This window comes from Halichoerus grypus, chromosome 11 (assembly GCF_964656455.1).
Source record: "Halichoerus grypus chromosome 11, mHalGry1.hap1.1, whole genome shotgun sequence".
Taxonomy (NCBI): Eukaryota; Metazoa; Chordata; class Mammalia; order Carnivora; family Phocidae; genus Halichoerus; species Halichoerus grypus.
In genome coordinates, this window is record NC_135722.1 from 18,750,797 (window position 1) to 18,774,700 (window position 23,904).

Below are 23,904 nucleotides of genomic sequence, written 5' to 3' on the forward strand. Positions count from 1 at the left end.
TTCCATGAGAAATATCCATCCCTATTTACAATTTGGGTCCACTGTACCATTTTCAATCTTCATAATTTCAAGTTATTTTACAAACAAAAGAGTTCAATGGACCCATATGGTAATTACAAGACAAAATTAATCTTATTCTATTTTTTAAAGTAAATTTTCTGTTTAATATTTTTCTGCAGTAAATTTTTCTGAGAAACCTGTTGATTGAATGAATTCCTGGATGAGCAATAAAAATCTGGGTCTTTATTCCTCCATTTAACACCTATTTCCCTTTTTGTTTAAAATTAACTGTATTTTACAAAGGGGGGATTTGACAAAGGGAAATAAAATAAGGAATTCAAATGTCCAGCAAAGCACTTTTTTGTAGACTGTGCATCTGCCTTCAAATCAGAATGACTTCAGGGGAAGCAGTCAGAACCCTAAATATTAAGTTTATTAAGAGAGTATTTATCTGGAATACTCTCAATAATTGCCTTTAAAAAAATGTAACCTTCACCCTTATGAAGAAGGTGAATTAAGAACTCTGAGTCTCTTTCCTTTTATTCAAGCACTGAGGCAGTACAACTATATATTTAGCAGTGACAGAATCAGCTTTATGGGACTAATTATGAAAGCCAATTATTTATTTTTTCTCCATTAAGAAGCACAAATATATGTGAATAGCCTCCTTGAAGACTGGAGAGTTTCTAGGAATCTTTTTTTTCAATGAGAAGAGGTAGAGTTTAATTTCTTAGAGCAGCTATTCCAGATTGGTTTTGTGTTTAATGGAATGAGCTGATCAAGTGCAAGCGGAGAACTGAATATCTCTAGCCCAAGAGTCATTATGGACATATTGGAGTGGAGACCTTGGTAAATTAGGTATAAAGCTAAAAGCAAACTTAAAATGAATTCTAATCCCTTTCAACATAGAAAGTACACTCATGTTTGGCCAGGCACTGATGCAGAAAAAAAAAAAAACCCATGAAACAAAAATCTTTCCTTAAGAGATGACTTCCCAGTGAGGAAAAGAAACATTTATGAAAATAAAATTGACGTGTTGTGACAGTGACTGATGTGTCCACCAAATACTATGGTATTCCAAATGTTAAATGAGTCAGCTTGAATAGATGAATAGGGCATGGATTCAGAGAAGATATCTGTGTTGGGATTGTAAGGGCAAGAAAGAGTTGGCTGGGTACACCAAAGCATTTCTACACAGAGGAAATGGCAGGATAGAAAGGCTTGAAAGTGCAACATGCATTTGGGTAAAGGTAGGAAGTCCAGAATGGTTTAAGCACAAGATGTGTGAGACAAATGGGACCATTTAGTGGAGGTAAGGATTATCTGTGCCTTGTATCCATTCTCCACAACTCTTCTGAGCCAATGTATTTTGAGAGAGGGTAAGTAGCCAGAGGGCAAAATTGGCAGATATTGGGAGTTTGGGAAGAATAGAGGACATGATGGTAGAGGTCATTAATAGCATCCAATTAGCACCCATTCCAGTATTTGGAAAGAGACCCCATCACTTCTTGTTTTGCTTGCTCTTTCACATGCAAAATAATGATTGAGTAATTATAAAAAGTTTCTAATTACTAAGATATCTAAGAGAGTAATGGCACAAGAACTTCTTGGACAAGCTTGGCACTGTATGAAATCCTCATAAAGAGAATGAACATAGGGGAGAATGGTGCCCTCTTGCTGAGGGTGCCAGATGCCCATGTAGACCTGTGGAATTGGAATAGGAGAATGAGGGCACAAAAGCATGGTCCCAACATGGATTTGCCAGATACCCAGAAGTGTGAGGTTAAGACATTGGTTTTTTTGTTTGTTTGTTTGTTTTGTTTTTCAATTTAAGGGGTGGCAGTAGTGTTAATAGCAGGAAAGGAGGGAGATATAATTACTGCCATTATCCTATATGTATCTTGCCAGAGTTGAAGTGTGGGCTCTCAGATCTTGGTTATTAGGAGTTTACATTCTGACTGATGATGTCTGACTACAACTGGAGATAAAGCAGCGGGTTGGTAATGCATATTTCTATACATTTTGTATTGTGATTAACTACTATGGTTTGGTATATGCCAAGCACTCACTGCTTTGTACTCAATACATCTGTGTTGAATGAATGAATTGTGTACCTTATATTATACAGGATTTTTGCATACCACACTGTATGTTCTATGAAGTCAAGATTTTTTTGCAGATTACAAAAAATGTCTTCAAATTCCTCTAACCCTGGATGTGTACCCCATTTGAAATACAATTTTGCTGTTCCTTCCAAGAAAAGATGGAATATGTTTCTTCAACAGTTTGGATCTCAGCTAGACTTCTGACTTCCTTTGACTGGTAGAATGCAGTAGATGTAACATTTTAAAAGTTCTGAGTGTGGGCCTCAGGACCTTATAGTTTCTGCTCTCACTCTCTTGAAACTAAGGCCACCATATAAAGAAGCTAGGTTGGCTTTCTTGGAGTGGAGTAACCTCATGGAGAGAGAGGTTAGCCCCAACATCCAGCATGTGGGTGAGACCATCTTGGACTATGCAGCTACCAGCTGACTGCCATCACAATTACAGATAGAGTCAGTTGAAAATTGTCCAGGTGTTTCAAGCCCCAATTATTGGCCCACAGTTTCATGAGTAAGTAAAATGGTTATTTCAAGCTGTGGAATTTTGGGGATGGTTTGTTACATAGCAATATATAACTGACATGCTTTATCTATATTATTCACCGCTGGATTTCTAGAGCTTAGCCAAACTTCCAGCACATAAATAGCCCTTGTTAATATTTTATCAACTACAAATTTTCATTCTTACAAGAATCATACAAGGTAAATGAGTAGATTGTTACACTCATTTTGTAAATGAGGAAAAAGAAGTTCATAGAGATAAAGTAACTGGTCTATATTAGTCAAAATACCAACAGGAAACATAACACCCACACCATATATTAAATTGAGAAGAATTTAGTATCAGGGCTATTTACAGAGGCATGCATAGGGAGTTCAGTTATCTGAGAGTCGTAATATGCAACCTCGTTGTTACTACCCCAGACCTGAAGGGCAGAGAAGAAAGAGCAGTTATCAGAGCTCAGAGAAAGAGCAGCCATGAGTCAAAGGCTGCTTGACAGGAACTAAAAGCTTTGGTGGAGTGAAGTGCCCTAATCTCACTATCCTCCTATCCTCTGGTTTCTTGCTGATGCTTCATTGGACAAACCTGAACAGAAGCAGAGGTCTGAAGAACCTGTTGAGGAATCCATGTGGGCAGCTTCCCAGGTGTGGAGGGGAGAGAAGTATGGAAGGTGGATTTGGAGAGGTAAGTAAGTGGCAGATTTGCTGCATGGTGCCTAAGACCATTGTCTGTTAGGAATCCAGGTCTAATGACTCCCAGGACCCTATGCAGCATGCATTTTACTGTTTCAGGTCAGACATCAGATTCTTAGAATATGAGAACTGATCTCCAACATCTCTTTCCTAAATATTTTACAGAAATAATTGCCTAAAACCTGTATGCATGGCACAGAGGTCATTCCTTGCTTATTAGCAATTTAATTAGTCCCAGAGTGGGGCAGGAGGGTGGAGGATTTTTGTCAAGAAAATTAAGGCATCCTGTTTATATACACACTTTTAATGGTGTTTGCACTCCTGGTACCCTTTAAGAAGGCTGTTTCTTGTGGTTGGAGAATATTGTCCTTGATAACCTGATCCTATTTTGAGTCTTATGAAAAGATGGGAAGGTATTTACTGTAAGATTGCGGAGAAAATCAAGAGAAGAGAGATAATTCTGACACTATACACTTCCTTCTTGATTGTCAGAACATTTCATAAAATGAAAGTGGATGAAGGGGCGCCTGGGTGGCCAAGTCTGTTAAGTGTCTGCCTTTGGCTCAGGTCATGATCCCAGGGTCCTGGGTTCAAGGCCCACGTCAGGTTCCCTGCTCGGTGGGTGGGGAGTCTGCTTGTCCCTCTCCTTCTGCCTCTCCCCTACCCCACTTGTGCTCTCTCTTGCTTGCTTTCTCTCTCTCAAAAAAATAAATAAAATCTTAAAAAAAGAAAGGAAGAAAGTAGATAAAGAATGGGTTTTAGCCAAGAAAAGAACTTGGTCATATAAACATAAAGAAAATTTCCAAATTTCTGGTAGATAATATGGGCAGTGAAGTGTAGTGAAAAGAGCTCTAGGTTTGGGATTCCAGACCTAGCCTCCCTATTGAAAGGTATAACACTGTGATTCAATAATTTCAACTCTCAGTGATTCCATTTTCTCATCTATCAAAATTATGTTTGACCTATCTACCTCAGAGGGTAGGGTACAGTAACACAGGAACATTTTTTTTCTATAGCACATTGAAGAATACAGAACTCTGTAAGGTATTCTTCTCAACAAATGCAAATATTTTGCAACCCCCTGGAAAAATCAAACAAGCAAACATGTGGCTGTGTTTCTTTGAACAAATTCAGTTACCCTTGATGGCCTCCCTCCTGAACTCTGTCTTTGAAAGCTGTGCTTCATAGGTAAAGGCGATGAGTTGGCCACAAAGAGCCTTGACCTCGTGTGGCCTTCCTTTGTGCTTGCTGTCCTGGAAAGCAAAGGGCTTAGCTGTGGGTAGCCCTCAGGGATCCAACCCTGAGCAAGTGATGTTTGATTCATAGAGTTCTTGAAAAATCAGAGGGGACAATTGAAGCCTGGCCTGGATTACAAGATTTATGAAATACAAAATTCACCAGTGGCCTCAGTCTCTGTATCCTCTTTCCTTTTTGGTGATGGGTTAAGAGCTCAGGTTAGAGAAAATAGAAAGAGAAGAAAGCAGTAGGCAAGTGAGGCAGTGATTCATCATTCTTCTGGCCTGAATCCAGATGGATGTTTGTGTCCAGCTCCATGTTTGCACAGAGAAGGGAAGCCATATGGGGGTAGGGACAAGTGCTAAAGTAGGGCCAGCTAGTATGGTGGAAACTGCACAATGGGACTTTCCCAAGATCCATTTTGGAGGGAAGGAAGTGACTTTGTTTTCCTTGTCCACTTTCTCTTAATGCTTCTTTTCTATTCAGATAAATGGACAGAGGTACACTATATCAGAGAGTCTCATTCTCATTACAGAGGGTCAAAGGAGAAATCTCATTACAATCTCATTACAGAAGGTCAAAGGAGAAAGATAATTTTTTTCTGTAGGGGTTTGATATCAGATATATTGAGGAAATCCTTTTTATTTTGCTTTTATTCTGGCCAAATTAGCTGTACTAAACTTAGTATACATGCCTCAAACAACCCAGTGAAATAAGTTGTAGCACTTACTTAACGTTCCTGGCATACCTTATCTTATTTTCTGATTACCTATTTCCCCCGCTATATCTTGTCCCCTCCCAGTTCTAAATACTTGGCACTATATAGATAGAGATAGAGATAGAGAGAGATAGAGATATATAGAGAGATATAGAGATAGATAGGTGTATATATCTCTGTGTGTGTGCATGTATACATGTGTGTATGTGGTTTTTGGCATGTGGTTTATTGATGTTTGGAGGCTGGCTTCCTCATAGGAACATTAGATTATCTCATCCTCCCACCTTTCGCTTCCTGTGCAGCCTCAGAATAGATTCCCCACTTTCACTCTGATTCAATGGATGCCAACCGCCGATCAAAGCTAATTCAATGGCCTGACACAATTCTGACTCCACTTAGGCAGTAGGAATGAGGCACATTTAATTTCTGAAACTATGATGACCTGTTTTCTTATGGATGGTTCTATATTTATTTATCTTATTTGGGAAAACAGTTCAAAACACATAAGCATCACTTTCATAAGAAAAAAAATAATGTAGCTGTGATATACTTGTTTGGGATATTGCTGTAATACAGTTTCAACAAATTGACCTTCTGGCTATTTTGCGTAAGCCTTCATACATCTCAGCCTCAGGAAGATGTTTGCTGTTTCTTCAGTGAATGGATTCTTCAGTAGGGGGATAACAAAAGAACAATAACAACAGCTACTTGTTCAATCACACCCACTAAGTAGGCCAGGCACTTAGTGTGTGTGTGTGTGTGTGTGTGTGTGTGTGTGTGTGTGTATGTAATATATATAAACTATAATATAATATATATTATACCTAAATGTATGTGTAAGTATATATAATACATACATACATGTATAATGCGTGTGTGTGTGTGTGTGTAATTCTCTCAAAAGAATAACTCAAAGACATTTATTTAGGACTTAGCCAAAAATTGATGGCAATAGGAGGGAGATCAATTATGTATAGACTGTCTCGACAGTCAAAGGCAAAGGTAGGACTTAAAAATGTTTCAACTCTAAGTGTGCATGACGTGTCTGTATCTGTGTGATGGTGATTAGCAGGTAAGCCAGGCTTTGCACCAGTTCTTCCATTATGAATTTTGTTCTCTCCTTGGTCAACTTAGCGAGCAGAGGAACCTATTTATCCAGAAGACTTCAGTCTCTTCTCGATACGGTAGTATCAGCTGAATGTTGGCTCAAAGTAACAACTAGCCAAGAAGGCTCCATACGCCATTCCCCATCTCAGGTGGAGTGGCTCCTTTGTATTAGTCAGTTAAAAGATATTTGTTAATTGTCAACCAAATGTCAAGACTGTGCAAGGTCATTCAAGAAGCATACAGGAGAAAATCTTCTTTTGAAGATCATGTAGGAAAACATGGTTGGGATTATGAGTTAGTCTCAGTTAAGTGCCAATAATGTCTAAGTAGCTTTTTGTCCTAGCTGCCAGCATGGAATACCAGCATTTTTCTTTTCATCAGAGTAGGTTCATCCCTGTTATCCCACTTGTATTTTATCCAAAGTTTAGTCTGAGAAACAGTATTTAGAAAGACCAGGGAAGAGGGAGAGAGAGAAAGGAAGGGGTCTAAAGGAATAAAGGAATAGTGATACATTATCACATTAATGTTTTATCATTTTTCAAATGAATCCATACCATATTAACCATTTACTAAATTGTCATCATGAAACTGTGCTTTAGCAGCATATTCTTGGCTATTTTTGTGGGTCTTTACCATTAAAAGCCATATCTATATCATGTCCATATGTTTTTATAAATCAGCCCGTATGTAAAAAACCATATGAGACATAACATTTAAAATTTATAGAGGGCGGCACCCGGTGGTTCAGTCAGTTAACTGTCTGACTCAGTCTCTGCTCAGGTTGTGACCTCAAGATAGTGAGGTGGAGCCCGTACTCAATGCGGAGTCTTCTAAAGTTTCTCTGTCCCTCTGCCTGTCCCCCCACTCTGTGTGCCCACATAGTCTGTCTCTCTCTTTCTTTCTATATATAAATAAATCTTTAAAAAAATAAAGTTTTTATTGGGAATTTTCTTTTTCTGTCCCAGAAATTATACTTCGTTATTTTCCGTATCAGGAAATCAAGATGTAGGTGATGATACTACCTTGGTCTTCATGTTTGGCATGCTTATTTTCTTGTTCTTTCTAGGATTTTTGTTTTTGTATTACTATTTCAATTTTTTGAAACCCTACATTTTCTGTGTTATGAGCCACCTCTGGTTATTTTTGTTAAGATGAGAAGGATAGACTGATTAGATAGATGATAGATAGATAGATAGATGATAGATAGATAGATACATACATAGATAGATACATAGATAGATTGATTCGATAGATAGATAAATACCTGACTACTGTCATCAGTAATCCATCCCAGAAAATTCGGACATTCTACATACAAACAGGAACCGGGAGCCAATTTCCCTTTATTTTAAAGTGGATCAATAATAATGTGTTACACATCAACCCAAAATTGATGTGACAAACTTCCCAAAATGTAAGTAAAACAAACTACCTATATAAGGCTCAAATTATGTTTGTTAGGATAGAAGATGCTTAAAACATCACTTTCTGATCACCAATGTGTTTATTATGTTAAGAGTTGCTTTTTATGCAGTAACATGTCTTCTTCTATTATAATTATTTTTCTCCTTTACTTTCTCTTTTCTTTAACAAAATGTTAATTTTGTGGGGATGGGGGAGTCATTGAACAGCATTAGTCAAAACAAGTGCTATGCATAAAAGATACTGTGGAAATCTACTCAGGAAAAGCTCAGGATGGCAGAAAATGGCTCACACTGAGTGTGAATGACACTGTGATGCCTCTCTTAGTACCAGCAAGTTTGAGACCCACATCCCGTTTGTTGATCCCCAGAGTACTTCTCAAAAGACCCCACCGTGGTTCTGATTTTCCATCAGTTCTATCTGGAATGTAATTCATAGCTGTTAACTGCACATTGTCTTTTCACTGCGCATTGTAAATGTTGCATTTAGAACTGGGAATGTCTATATACATTTTTCCTAGGTCTATTGGTTGAAAAATGTTATATCAAGATATAAGTGCATTCTATCAAGTTAGGTATTAAAAACCAAGAAATGTTTTAGGAGGAAATAGTTCAATGGAGAGAATTTCACAGACTCTGCCTTTATAATGCAATGCGGTTTTCTGAACTGCAGTAACCCTGATTTTAATGGCATGCTCCATGGTGGGGGTGAGAGGGTAAATGGATGTTGTACTCAGTTTTGAGCAGCTCAGCTGAAGCAAAGCAGAAGCTGGGGGAAGGGGTGCAACTAATGCCCAAAGCAAGAAGCAAAGTCTTTTAGAATTACTTCATTTCAGTAGAGTGTAGGTGTCATTAGCCATTAGATGTGTCAGAGATAAATTTCCTTATTATATACACTTTATGGTTATTCTCTATTTATAGCTAGGGTTTGGGGGTTTTACATTTATTGTGTATATATTTATTTGAATTGGGTAACATAATCTAAGTGACATGTGAAGAAGGCAAAACTTATGAAGCCATTATGTGAAGAACTAAAGATTTGTAGCCATTATAGAATTGTCTCCCACTAACTACTATGTGATCTTGGTCAGGTTCTTTAGCTTCTTGGTGTCTGACTTACCTTTCCACAAAATGTGGGTAATTACACTCAGCTTGTGATAGCTTTTAAAGATAAGTGTATTGATTCAGTTTTCTCCAAATACAGACCACAGGACGAGGATTTGAGTGTGATCATTGGGGATACAAGTGAAGAGGTATAAAAGTGAGCAGGGAACTAAAAACAAGTAAAGTGTGTAGATGACACTATGGGCAACTGGAATACAATTGCTCAGGGTCTCTTGAGGAACCCATGGAAAACATACCTCAGAAAAGTCCCAACAGGGAATGGAGGTTGGGATACTTTTATACATATTCCTCTTCCCCAGGAACTGAACTCTCCCTCTGCTTTGAGTTTGTACCTTCATACATCTGAGCACACTCCTCATGATGCCATTAAACACTCAGGCAAAAGATGCATACAGAAGTATGCGCTTGAGATAGGGCACTGTCAACATTCTAGAAATAATTTATTACAGAGGCAAGAAAACCCAGAGGTGAGACAAGAGGATAGGGTAGTACATCAATAGTGTATGATACAGACACTTCTCTTGCAGATATTCTTATGCCCTATATCAAGTCCAGTCTTTCAAGGAATCTTCAGTGTGGTGGCCAGACACAAAATCTAAAAAAGATTTTAAATATGTATAGTTGCCATAAAGGCTACACTCCTCACCTCTGCACCTGGTCCTAAGGCCATTGTTTATGTTCATCAGTTCTATTACTACCTATTCTAGATTCCTCTCACCTATGGCCAGTGTTTCTATGAGTTTGACTTGCTTTTCTTGGTGGGGTGGCCTATACATTCAACTTTGAAGACCTGAACTCCTGCTGATAGTGCTTTTATCAGGCTATGGTTGCTACATTCCCATTTACAGCTATCACTCGACATGGATAATCAAGAAGCACTCCAGAGAATGCTGTTAATTCCAATCATACTCTTCCATGCCCTCATTATGTGGCAGATACTTGAATTATTCATGATAATGAAGTTTGGTTATCTCTTACAAGTATATTAACTCCTTTCTTTTCTGCTCTATTTACATGAGTAGTCCAAAACAACCAGGAGGTGGTAGTAATTTTTGGTTCAGTAAACTCTTAATGTATCTCCTGATGGAAGTATCCCTGGCCTGGGTTAACAACCTCTAATCCAACAAAGACTACCACTGTGGGTGTATTAATGTTCTAGGGCTGCCATGACAAAGTACCACAAATTGGATGACTTTAGACAAAAGAAATTTATTCTCTTACAGTTCTGGAGACTAAAATTTGAAGCCAAGGTGTTGGCAGGGCCATGCTGTCTTAAAGGATCTGGAGGAGAATCTGTTACATTCCTTTCTCTTAGTTTCTGGTCTCACTGGCAATCAACAACTTTCTTTCTTTCTTTCTTTCTTCTTTCTTTCTTTCTTTCTTTCTTTCTTTCTCTCTCTCTTTCTTTCTTTTTTTTTTCTTTCTTTCTTTCTTTCTTTCTTTCTTCTTTCTTTCTTTCTTTCTTTCTTTCTTTCTTTCTTTCTTTCGCAGCTTTATAACTCCAATCTCTGCCTCCCTGTCACATGGTATTCTTCTTTTATGTGAGTACCTTCTCCTAAGGACACTAGTCATATTGGATTAGACCCCATCCCAATGACCTCTCTTAACTGGATTACAACTGCAAAGACTCTATTTCCAAATGAAGTTACATGTACAGGGACTGGAGGTTAAGACTTCAACATATCTTTTTGGTGGATACAATTCAACCAATAAAATGAGTAAGGAAGGTGAAATTTCCCCAAGTTAGTCACTGAGAGTGACAATGAATGAGGCTAATGCTACTTTTACCTGATGTAGTTGGGTCAAAGTACATGCACATCCTAGAGGACAGTGTTCTAACCATTCAGGTTATTGTCTTCAAGATTGTTCCTCAGCTGAATCTTTAAAAGGCCTTTCAAAAGTTCAGTCAGGATAGTAGTATTTGAGTGATGCTGTATGTGGTAGGATCTGTGAATTCCATAGTCATGTGTACCTTCTTAATCATAAAATGGTTGCCTTAGTCTGAGGCAATGGTATTTTATGTCAACAATTCGAATATTCTTGAGTCTTTGGATGATAGTGATGGTCCAGGAAATGTGGATATAGCAGGAAAGCTCATACCCCCAAATAAGTAATAATCCCTGTAGAGAAGAATGGCTGTACCTCCAGAATTGATGGGGCTCAAAGTAAACAATTTTGCCAAGTGAATAGTTAGTCTTGTTAAGGGATCCTACTTATAAGAGATCAGTATGTTTTTACTACTGACATGCCAGCAGCAACATTTGCTAGATCAGCCTCACTGAGAGGGAGTTCATACTAATAGGTCTAAAAAATAGCCTCCATCTCTACCACCATGTCTATTTTGTTGATGGGTCCATTGCAAGCATTAGGGTATTCACAGAAGGAATTTGGCTAACCACCTCTGAATGGATTTATCCATCCCTTATTCAGTGCTTCATCTAAGGTAGATGCTTCCTAATAGCTGTGAGGTGAGAGAGCACGACCTGCACAATCTGTGCTTATTCTCATAAGCCATTCTACATACTTCTTATCCAAATCTTTTTGTCTCCAATAATCTGATCTTGCTCTTTCAGACCCCTTCTTACCATTTGAGCCATTTTCTACTACCCAATAGCACATGCATATAAATATCTTAGATCACTTCTGCTAAATCAGGGGTCAAGCTAGATAATAAACATTTAAATATCTGGCTTTGCAGGCCACATAGTCTCTGTTGCAATTCTGTTTCAATTCTGTCATTGAAGTGTGAAAGTAGATACAGACAATATGGAAAAAAATGGGTATGGCTATGTTCCAATAAAAATTTATTATTTTTTTCCAATAAAACTTTATTTACAAGATCAGGCAGTTAGCTGTATTTGGCCCATGGGCCATTGTTTGTTGATCTCTATTCTATAGAAGGAATTGATCAAATATACCTTTCAATGTTCTGCCTACTGGAAGGGTTTCCCTCTCATCAGAGCTCCTGTAGTCCATTTTTGCTTACATCAGTGTTTTGAGCTATTCATTCTATGAACCAAGCCTGATTTTCTTCCTCATATGTCAGCTGGTCTTAAGAGACTACCAGAAGTCCATATTGTGAGCTGAGGGTGTAGTGTTGTTACAGCATAGGTAGGTGATATTGGGCTGTGGAGTATCTGGTATGTAACTTCCTTTTGCCTTTCAGACCTGCTCAGCTTGAATACCAGATTTGCTGTTATCATATGATGGATTGCTTCTGCACCTATCTAACTGGGTGAGTCTTAGAATACTGACCACATTGTAGGTAGCTACATTTTTATAGCTATTTTGTTTCCCATGGTGTAGCATTTAGTTTCTACTAAGGCCCAGTAGCAGATTTTCAAATGATGAGTAATGCAGAAGACATGGCTTTGCCCTGGAACACCTGGGAACTTCATTGTAATTTTTCTATTTTATTTACTAGAGACTCCACATGCCATCCTTATCTACCATAGAAGCTCTAGCATCAGTGGATCTGTTGTGGCCTGAGCTGAAGGGCAGGATGTACTAAAGCTTATATCTAATGCAGAATCCTTTTTTTGCTTTGAAAATCACTCTCTGCCTCTAAAATCCAGTGTGGCTCACCAAACACTATACATCTTCCTTAATGACGAAGATATAAAATACAGTAATGTTTGCCAGTGTACCAGCATATCTTAGAATGTGGTTGTCCTTTGAATTTCTGTAAGGTTTACATTCTACACTCTTACATGCACGTGTTTTGACAGGGCATCCAAACTATTTAACATTTTTTTTTCTTTACTATGTTCAAACACTATGATGTTTCAGATTGAGTTTCTAAAGAAGGAGATTCTGAGACTTAAATTAGTGTGCAAGAGGTTTATTAGGAAGGGCTATTAGAAAGGGTAAACGAAGGGGGCTCACTGGTCAGAAGGTGATGAAACTATGATGCAGTTTTAGTAGAAACTCTGAAGCTGGAATGAAATTTCTTCTTTAGAGTTTTCCCCAGGTGGGATGAGTCAGTCAGGCCTTCATACCCCCACACAGATAAGTCATTGGAGTTAGGGCACTCCAGGAAGAGAGCATGGACCAAGTTAAGGTGGATCTCTCAGGCAGGGGCAATTCCCAAGGGGACTGAGAGCTGAGGGCTCTTTCTTGGCAGTACTCCCAGGAGGTAGAAGTCCTTTAATCGTCCATGGAGATTTGGGCCATTCTTCACATTATCCTCTTTATTAATATAGAGGACCCAGGATGATATTCTTCAGACTACCAAGGAAGTCTTAGTCCCCTGGACATTACTGTATATGAGACCTAGAATAGCCATTATGCAAGTGAGTAAATGTGAAATGCTGTCTTTTCCAAGTGAATGAAAGCTGCTTTGATTCTTTTTCCTGTTGGAGATTGAAAAGAACACATTTGTCAGATCCATGATCCCATATATACTTCCAAGCTTATGTTGATCTCTTCTTTTAAAAGTATATTCAGGGGGCGCCTGGGTGGCTCAGTCATTAAGCGTCTGCCTTTGGCTCAGGTTATGATCCCAGGGTCCTGGGATCGAGCCCCGTATCGGGCTCCCTGCTCCGCGGGACGCCTACTTCTCCCTCTCCCACTCCCCCTGCTTGTGTTCCCTCTCTCGCTGTGTCTCTCTCTGTCAAATAAATAAATAAAAAATCTTTAAAAAATAAAATAAAATAAAATAAAAGTATATTCAGTAGAGTAGATGTGATTGGGACTATCATTTAGTTGTGTTTAAATGATAATAGCCTTAATCTGCCATGATTCATCTGTTTCTTGCAGATACCATTCAAGTGAATCAAACGTAGGGATATGTTGAGTACACCAATCCCTATTCAAATATTTTAAGGTAGCACTTGAAGTTCACCTGGGGTGTATATTGCTTCTGATATATTCACTTGGCCAGTGGGGCAGTTTTAGAGGATTTACACCAACTTATAAATCCAAGTGGAAGATAAAAAAATAAGACACAGGACAGTTCTATGGGCCCGTTGGGCTCACTTTGATATAGAGCTGACCTAGTATTTTATTTGTCACCTGGAATCTATACAATTTCACTGCACCAACAGGGAGTCATCCCAGAATTTCAGGTCGCCTCGTTATCAGATCATCCCCTTTTCTGACAACTCTAAAATGCTAAAAATATTTCCTTTACCCCACTGTACATTTATACAGAAGAATGGCCATAGAGCCTTTTGGGGAAAGTTTTGGAGAATATTTTATATATGTTCTTATGCATTGTAATATTTTTCTTCAAGAAAACCCAACCTCTCCTTCAGTAGATGGGCTCTGGGTTTCAAAATGGCATAAATCTGGAAGCTAGGTGAGAGATCATGATTTTCCATTGCTGTGACTAAATTCACCAGCTTTCGATATAAGTTAAGCAGTTCTTTGTTGGCTGTCCATCTATTTCATCTCCAGGAATGCCATGGCTTATCAGCTATTGCAACAATTCCCTGAGTTTCAAGGCCCTCTTGTTTCCACTCCAGCCTTATTGCCTATGACAGTAATCTATCCACCTTGCCTCAGAAGGTTAAGTGCCACCATCTTGCCTCTGTTCTCTGAGTTGTACCATCCTCACTGATACTAGGGAACCCAGATCCATTGCAGCATCTTTTATTCTATTGATCTTGATCTATAGAGGACAGACACCATTACAGTTTTCAATGAAGGTATTGTCCCTCTCCCTTACTGGAGTAGTCTTACTGTTTTCATAAATGTAGTTAATTCTGGATAATTAATTATCTGAATAATTAGCTGGTGGGTTTGCTGGTTTCACATAGTAAATATATTCTAATGTTCACCTCTTGATTCTTTCTTACCTTTTTATACCAAGGCATTTCTGGTGCAAAAACCTCATTTATTGTAGGTCACTGTCCTGTTCAAACTGTGGGAGCCATACCATTTTAATGTTTGGATCATGTCCAAGCATCCTTGCCAGGTTATTAAATTTTAGTCATGGGAGAGAGCTGCTATATCAATGAATTCCTTCATGCAGCCTCATATTCCATATTTCCTAGTCCAACCCAGTATTGTCTCACTAGTCATTGTTCGTACATATTAACTAATTCTGTAGTTCTTGGATAAATGAGCAAATTTCTACCACTCTAAGACTGTACTTCTCTGTGTTATTCTGAGGTCAAATTTGAGTTGTTAGTCTAGAGGCAGTGAGGGGAAACAGGAGGAGATATTGAGGAAGTCGAGCATAATTTTGTGAGACATAAACTGTGTATGAGGCTATTACATGTCCCTAATAAGGCTTTCACTTCATATAGGAAGGCTGCCAGTGTATTAAGTCTTTATAACTTTACTACCTTTATGATTAAATACTTGACACTCCTGCTGCAGGGAATGGGGTTTTCTTTAAAATCTGATAGGAATGCCTCCTGTTTTTCACAACATACTTGGAGCGAATAGTTGATTGACTTATGCTTGCCATTCTTTTCAAGGTTTCTAGGACAGTTAACAAAAGCCAATCTACTCCACTATATATGCCATTTTCCCAGTATTATTCAAGAATTAGAGCCATTGTATAGCCACTATATCCCTTTCTACTTGTATCTAACCCTTAATCAACCCAAAGTGAGAGTTTTAGTAATCATGACATCACAGCTTTCCAGATATCATCATACCACTTAGCACCAGAAATGAGATCCACTGACCAGTGAGTGATCCAATCCCAGGATTTCATACTAAGAGTTTGCTTTCAAGACCCTTTTCAGTACCAAGAGTCAAAGTTTGAACTCCCCTAAAAGCAGATCCTAAAATAAGAAAATGGGCATATATAGTTTACTTTTGAGATGATTCTATGAAGCATACATGTGAGAGTGGGGAAAATGAGACAGAAAGGAGTAAAACTAATGAAATCTGTATTAGTGTTTGGATACATCAGTTATCTATTGCTGTGTAACAAATTACCCCAACACTAAGTAAATTAAAATAGTAATGAATGTTTATCATGTCACATAAGTTTCTTTTTTAAAAAAGATTTTATTTGTTTATTTGAGAGAGAGAGAGAGAGAGTGCATAAGTGCAGGGGAGGGGCAGAGGGAGAAGCAGACTCCCAGTTGAGGGGAGCCTGATGCAGGGCTCAATCCCAGGACCCTGAGATCATGACCTGAGCAGAAGGCAGCCGCTTAACCAATTGAGCCACCCAGGTGCCCCATGTCACGTAAGTTTCTGTTAGAAATTTGAATAGCTTAGCTGGGTAATTCTGCCTCAGAGGCTCTCCTGAGTTTGAATTAAGATGTTGGTTAGGGATGCAGTCATTTTGAAGGCTTGACCGGGACTTGTGGATCTGCTTCCATGATGGCTTACCCACATGGCTAGTATGCTGCTGCTGGCAACATATGAGGTCTCAGTTCCTCATAACATGTACCTCGGTAGAGAGCTGCTTGAATATTTTTAATACATGGCAGCTATCTTCCCCCAGAGCAAGTGATCCAAGAGAGGCCAAAGCTGAAGCCCAGTATATTTCATAACATATCCTCAGAAGTCAGACAATATAATTTCCTTAATATCCTACTGATTACACAGATCAGCCCTAATCAAAATGGAAAGGGAATACAGAGGGCAGGTTTTCCTTGGAAGCAAAGACCATTGGGGGCCATCTTAGAGGCTGGCCACCATGGTTGATAATCCCTCCAGGAAACTCTTCCTAAATTCTACTGGGAAATTCTGAGATATATATGCTTCAAAATTGTCCCATAGGATTGCTGGGATGCTGGAGTATCTACCTACAATCTTCCATTCCTCTTTGGTTAGCTGACCCCAGGACTTGAACTTTCTCACATTTCTGAGTTGCACTCATGTGCAGACGAGAGACCTCACTGGCAGAGTCAGAGAAGTTCGTGTTCTTGAGGCAGAAAGCTATCAGCATACTAAAAACTGTATGCCACCATTTCAGGCAAATGTGGCAGTGGACTGAGAGTATTTGAGATGGGGCAGCAACAGCCCCATGAGAATAAATGTGAAATACCTAGGACTCAAGAAATAGTACAATATTGTTATTGTTATTATTTTATTATTGTTGTTGTTATATTATTATTATTACAATTGATTCTCATTTGTGGTAGTTATGTTCTATAAAGTCACCATGAACACTGAATTAGCAAATACTGAACCATTCTTCCTGGGGGAAGATTTAGAGTCCTGTGAGCCTTTGCTTGCAATATTTTTGTCAACCAATCAATACATAACCTTGCTTTATGTGTGTCTCCGCTGAAAGACACCTTATTTAATATTACTATTGATTCATTAACATTGGACTAAGAGCCAACAGCACTATAACTCATGCCTGAATGAAGCTTATCTAACACACATACTTTGTTTATGAGGCATAGCACAGCCTTCTTGCACTTAGGAACACTAGACAGCATTTCAGCACTACATTTAGGGGCCATTTTAAACAGCAAAATCACTAACAAAGAGCACAAAAATGTGATAAAAGGACACTGGTTACACTATGAGTGCCAGAGGGCAGAGCGTCACCTTTTTGGGTCTTACCTGGGAATATATACATTCATTCTATTCTGTGCCTTTTTGCCTGCTCTGTACATGTCCTTGAAAAACCATGGAAAAATACATTTTAGCATAAAGATGAATTTTCAAATATGAAGTCTACAAATAAATGAAGATTGACTGTATTATTAGATACTTTACCATGTTAACCATATTTGGAAAGCCCTGATTATAAAAATCAGTTATGACTGATATTTATTAATTGCTTACTATAAGCTAGTCACTGTTCTAATTGTCTGATCTGTATTTTATTTTTGAAACAACATTGTGAAGTAGGCACTGTTTTTTTTTTTTTTTTAATTTTATTTATTTATTTGACAGAGAGAGAGCACAAACAGGGGGAGCAGTAGCCAGAGGGAGAGAGAGAAGCAGGCTCCCCATTGAGCAAGGAGCCCACACAGGGCTCGATCTCAGGACTCTGGGATCATGACCCAAGCCGAAGGCAGATGCTCAACTGACTGAGCCACCCAGGTGCCCCAAGGAGGCACTGTTATAATCTTCATTTTCAGATGTAGTAACTGAGGCAGAGGGCAATTAAGCAATATGAACTGTCACACAGGCAGTGAATGAAAAGCTGAATTTTAAATATGTACAGTAAAGCATCCCATGGGTGTTGTGAATGCTGTCATGTGCCATCCTGCATTGCCAACTGGTAGCCCATAGCTGAAAAATAGGTTTCCAGGAAGTACTGTACAACAAAGGGAGATACCTTGCGCAAGGCCTGCACCCTTTCCAGGGGCCATTTGCATTCAGTGACTGGTCAAACTGGGGATACCAAGGCCCAGCCCCCTTACTTCAGTAAAGGACATTTCTGAAGGTTCCAGAGCTCCCCTTGGCGTTAGCTGAGGCCTCTGTTGCAACCACATCACAGTCCAACTTTTCCCTCAGCTAAGTTGTGCTTTCCTCACTTCCTTGTAGGTGCTATTCCTAAGAACTCTCCCGAAGGAACGATCTGTACACACAGATATCCATTTCAGTGTCTGTTTCCTGGAAAACCAACCTATGATATTCAAATGGTTAGCACTTATCCTTTTCCACTTATCACATGAATGGGTAGATTATTTGCTAATTTTATAACAAGAAAACTTTAAAACAGTTCTGGAAATTAGCATGTCCATTTCTGTCCAGAAGCAGTCAAATGGGTTTGTACATCTGTAGAACTCAAACAATGCTCTGGGACTCTTCATATAGTCCAGCCACTATTATTATGCTATGTACCAACACTTGATCAGACATTTGAGGTTTGACCAATGGAAGGCAACTTTGGTTAGTTCTTCAGCCTGAATGATCAGTGCAAAGTTGTCTCTTCATATTTTCTTTATGTAGCCAAGAGACAGTCAGTTTTTGAACTTTAACCTGTTTCTGATTATTCACTATATGTCCTTTATGCAAAGGACCTCCATACTTTGTCTTGAGAGATAGTTCTTCATTGGACTTCTCCACCATGGTTTCAGGTGTGAAAACCAAACTCAACATCCCAAGCAAAAGCTCTTTGAATGAAGAAGCTTCCCCTGCTCTATCACTGATAAGAACTGACCAGGCATTAAGAGAATTTGGTCAGGACCTGGGAAATGACTTATGTGATGTACATTTAAAAGAAATATTAGCCCAGAGAAGTCCATGACTACCATAGTCTTTATTTGTATAACTCCCAGATGATGTCCCAGAAAACTATCTTATTCTCTTCCTGAGAAGGCCTGATTTGGGGACATTATCTGATCATTTCCTCAGCTCCTTTCCCCAGGGGGTTAGACTTATCCATCAGAATCTAACTGATGAAGACTTTCTTATTTTCACCCCCACTGGAGAATGAGGATTGTTCTTGCCTAGAGGTAAGTTGAAACTTCAAAATGTCTGCTTCTGCTACAGGAAGATTCCTGGTCTTTGCCTCCTTCCCTTTTTGGTCATTAAACAGCGGTTGCTCTCTTTAGCAAGTCTTCCCATTTCACATACCCTAATGTACCTTTATTAGTTTAAGCAAGTACTGCTTTATTATTCCAAGTTTTATGACACACCAAAAGTATTTCTTTTTAATGATCTAGCTCTATTAGCAGCTACTGCTTTAGGAAGATCTCTGTTTAATATAGGCAGCTATTTTTAGAGATAAACTCTTTCCAAGCTGTATGAACAATTTCTTTCATCTATATTTCATTTATTACCTCTTTTAACCTTTTGTGCTTCATTGTTCTGGGATAATATCCAGACCCACCAAAGGCAAAACAAAATAGGACAAGTTTTATTTTCATGCATGCCACTCACATGCATGCTAAACATTGTAGGAAATATTTGAAAACCCAATGGGAAAATTGATAGTATATTCATATTAATATTTTACAAGAACATAAAATTTGATGTCTCTTTAGGATATGTCTTTCCAGGATATGTTTCTTTAGGATATCAAGCAATAAGAACTACTAAGTGGGCTAACAAGGAATGACTGAAGGGTTTGATGTTTTATTTGCTTTTTATTTGTGTGTGCAAATGTGTATTTTCTCACTGTTTAGGATTTTATATTTGACCCTGCAGTACTTGATTAACTTTTCCAGATGAATTATTTTTTTTAAGATTTCATTTATTTATTTGCACATGAGAGAGAGTGAGAGAGAGAGAGCAAGCATGAGCGGGGGAGAGGGGCAGAGGGAGAGGGAAAAGCAAACTCCCCGCCAAGCAATGAGCCGGATGCGGGGCTCCATCCCAGGACCCTGAGATCATGAGCCAAAGGCAGATGCTTAACTAACTGAGCCACCCAGGTGCCCCAGATGAATTCTGAATTGCCCATCATGATTGTTGTTGACACATAATAAGGATGCTGATTTAATGGGGCGCCTGGGTGGCTCAGTCGTTAAGCGTCTGCCTTCAGCTCGGGTCACGATCCCAGGTTCCTGGGATCGAGCCCCGCATCCGCTCCCTGCTCAGCGGGAAGCCTGCTTCTCCTTCTCCCACTCCCCCTGCTTGTGTTTCCTCTCTCGCTGTCAAATAAATAAATAAAATCTTTAAAAAAAAAAAAAAAAAAAAAGGATGCTGATTTAAGAGTCTTAGAACTCTAGATGTGAAAGGGACTTTATAAATTCAACTTCATATCTTAAAAGTGTATAAAACTGAGTTTCAGAAACTTTAAACAATGTACAGAATGTCACACTGTGGCAGAACCAGGACTGAAAACAAATTTTTAGTTCCCAATCAAGAGTTTATCCTGCTGTATCACCATTTTATGTAAAGAGAAACAGAGTCCCAACCCTTCCATTATATGAGGTCTCTAAAACTCACACTAGAAAAAGATAATTTTAGGAGAAAATAACCTAGCATAATCATTAATTTGTTCCTGAATTGTTCAAACTGTAGTTCCTGCGATGTAGTACTGCTTTCACTCGGGGTTCTCTTAGGCAGCTTATCTGATAGTGTAATATTTTTTTGCATGATTATGTCTATACTTTTCCTGGCATATATAGTATATTAATTAACCCCAAGCCTGGGAGGATCTGTGTTAAAATGGTAATAAAGCAAATTTTCCCTAGTTATTTTTCAGGTAAGATAATCTTGAACTATCTGTCATTCACTACTTAATGGAAGTTAAATTGAGAGAAGTATTATAGGAAGTTGAATAATGCCTCCATAAGGTAACTTGCATACCTGGGACACACTGTTTTTCCCTTTACCTTGCCATCCTGAAATTAATTCATATATTTTATTCAACAATATTTACTGAGCACCTTCTATATCCCTGTGCTATATTAGGTGTGGGAAATATGTACAGAGCATTAAGCATAATCCTTACACTTGAGGAGTTTTTAGAAAGAGGGCAAGGTAGACCCCAATGAAATAACAACACAAATAAATTTAAATCATGTATATAAACAGGAATCATACATCTTACAAAGGAAATGAACAATGTGCAATGATAGTATAAAAAAGGGTATTTGACCTCGTCTGATATGTCAGCAAAGGCTTTCCTGGGAAAGTAGCATTTAATTTGAGAACAAAAGTGATAAGAAAGAATTGTGAAAAATGGTTGGTTATAAGAGGTGGTATTTAAAAATGGAGCAGCATGTGTAAAGCCCTGTGGTGAGAGAGACCATGTTTTGTTTGAAGATTAAAAAGAAGGTCAGAGTAGCTAGAGCTTTGAAAGCTAAGGGGGTCATGGTATGAGATGAGACTGGGACAGGATTTGGGGCCTAGACCATGCTGAGCCATGTTAATTATTTTAATTGTACCCCAAGAGCAAAGAACAAAAAAGAATCCATTGAAGGATTTTATACATGTGATAAATTACAGATTTGCATTTAGGAATTACTACTCTAGTTGCAGGGAAGAGACTTGATTACCTGGGGTTAGGTGGGGGTTTAAATGAAAGAGGAAGGGGAGTGTTTTGATAGTCCAGAAAGATGGGAGGTTATTTGGGCCAGAATGGTGGTAATGAAAATAGAAATATTCAAGTTGTGTTTAGATGTGGCATTCAGAATTTGTTAATGGAGGTGGAAAAGGAGAGGAAGTTGTCAGAGATGACTCCCAGGTACTTGACAGGCAGAAGAGGATGAATAGTAGTACCATTCATTGAGAGAAGGAAAAATAGAAAAAGATTTTAGAGTATAGAATAGCCAGTGATTCCAGTTTTGGATGTATTCAGTTCAACGTATATGTGAATTGTCGAGAAGGTAGCTGGAGATAATGTGTATCAAAAAACTCAGAGGAGAATTAGCAGTCAACAACATAAAGACAGAGATTGAAGCTATGGCTGTAAATGAGAACATTTTAATTTATTTACTCTATTTTCAGATAAGACAGACAAGAGGAATCAAATGCTATTGAGAAAAGTGTGGTATTAATGGAGAGATAAATAATATATGGGGAGGAATAGGTTCATTTCTATGAAGTCAGATGAGAATGGACACTGAAGCATAGGTGAGTTATCTACTAGAGAAAACACATGTCTTCAGTTATAATAAGAGAGAGGTGATAGGGCTGAGGGAAAGAAGGTAATCTTGTGAACTGGTAGTGAGATATGAAGGATTCCTGTCTTACAGCAGACATTTCTCTTTGTGTCAGGCAATGAGAGTGAGGTGAGGATATACATAAAGTTTTGTAGGGGAGCACAGAAGTTTAACATAATTGTTGTGGAAAATGGAAAAGATCTGTTGTCTAGAGAAACATCTGATTTCAAGCACACATTAAGGCCTCTTTTAATTTGAAGATCATGGAAAAATTGCAGCATCAGTTTGTTCTTTTGTGTAGTGTTCTCAAGCAGTGTTCAGTTGCTTGGGTGAAAGCAGAAGGAAAGGGAATGTTCAGTGTCATTTAGGGTTGATATTTTTCAAAGTGGGTTTATAATAGAGAAGAAAAGGTGTTTAGAAAGACTGTTTTTGAAATGGTGAACCAAAGAACCTAAACTGCATAATGAGGGAATTAGTATAAGGGGAAAGTTATTAGATTGGGAAAAAGTAAAGGGAGTTAATAGTCTAGGTATAAAGAGGTCAATTGACTAAGCAAGCTGGAATAATAGGGAGCTGTGAGCATAGAGACTGGATTAAAGGGTTAAGAGTGGATTTTTAAAAGATTTATTTATTTGAGAGAGAGAGGGAGCAAGTATGTGTTGGGGGGAGGGGCAGAGGGAGAGGGAGGGAGAGAATCTCAAGCAGACTCCCTGCTGAGCACAGAGCCCAATACAGGTCTCGATCCCATGACCCTGAGATCATGACCTGAGCCGAAATCAAGAGTTGGCCACTTAACTGACAGCCACCCAGGCATCCCAATGAAATCAAGAGTTGGCTGCTTACTGACTGAGCCACCTAGGCACTGAGCCATCAGGTACCCCAAATTCCTTACTAAATTAGGAAGGAGGTTTTGTATTAAGAAATATAAAGATGATGTTGTTGGGTCACAGTGTTGTGTGAGGTGGAAGGTAGAAGTGAGGTTAATGATTTTGGAAATGGAGCTGTTTCAGGTGATGATAAGCTCTAGTATGTGACTTTGAGAGTGGGTGGTTGAGGTGTCATGTTGGAGAAAATCATCAAAGTTGAGAAGCTCGAGAATGTTGAGGCCAGTGGTCTGAGTGGGTTGACCACATGAATGACAATAAAGATAAAAAGGAGGAATTTTCAAAATGTCAAGGTCTCTTTTGCAGGAGAGGGAAGAGCAGGGCTACCAAGAATGATGGTACTAGGAGAGAGGAAATGTTAGAGCCCAATGGCTATCTCTGGCAAGGAGCAGACTTTTTATAAGACATCGGTGAAGAGTTTCAGAGACTGACTAGCCAATCCCATTTCTTCTTCTTGGTCACATAGAGGGACAGCAGTCCTCCTCCTCCCTTGAAGTTAGATGGGGCCATGTGACTGAGTTCTGTCCATTGGTAGACAAAAAGAAATGATGTTGTCAGTCTTTTGACAAGATGCTTAAGTAGCCAGTATATCTTCCCTTTGATTTCTTCCTTCTATCTGCCTCAGTTGGATGTTTTCAGAATTAACTTACACTGTAAAATAGAAGGACCAAAAGACGGAAACTGACTGATTTTT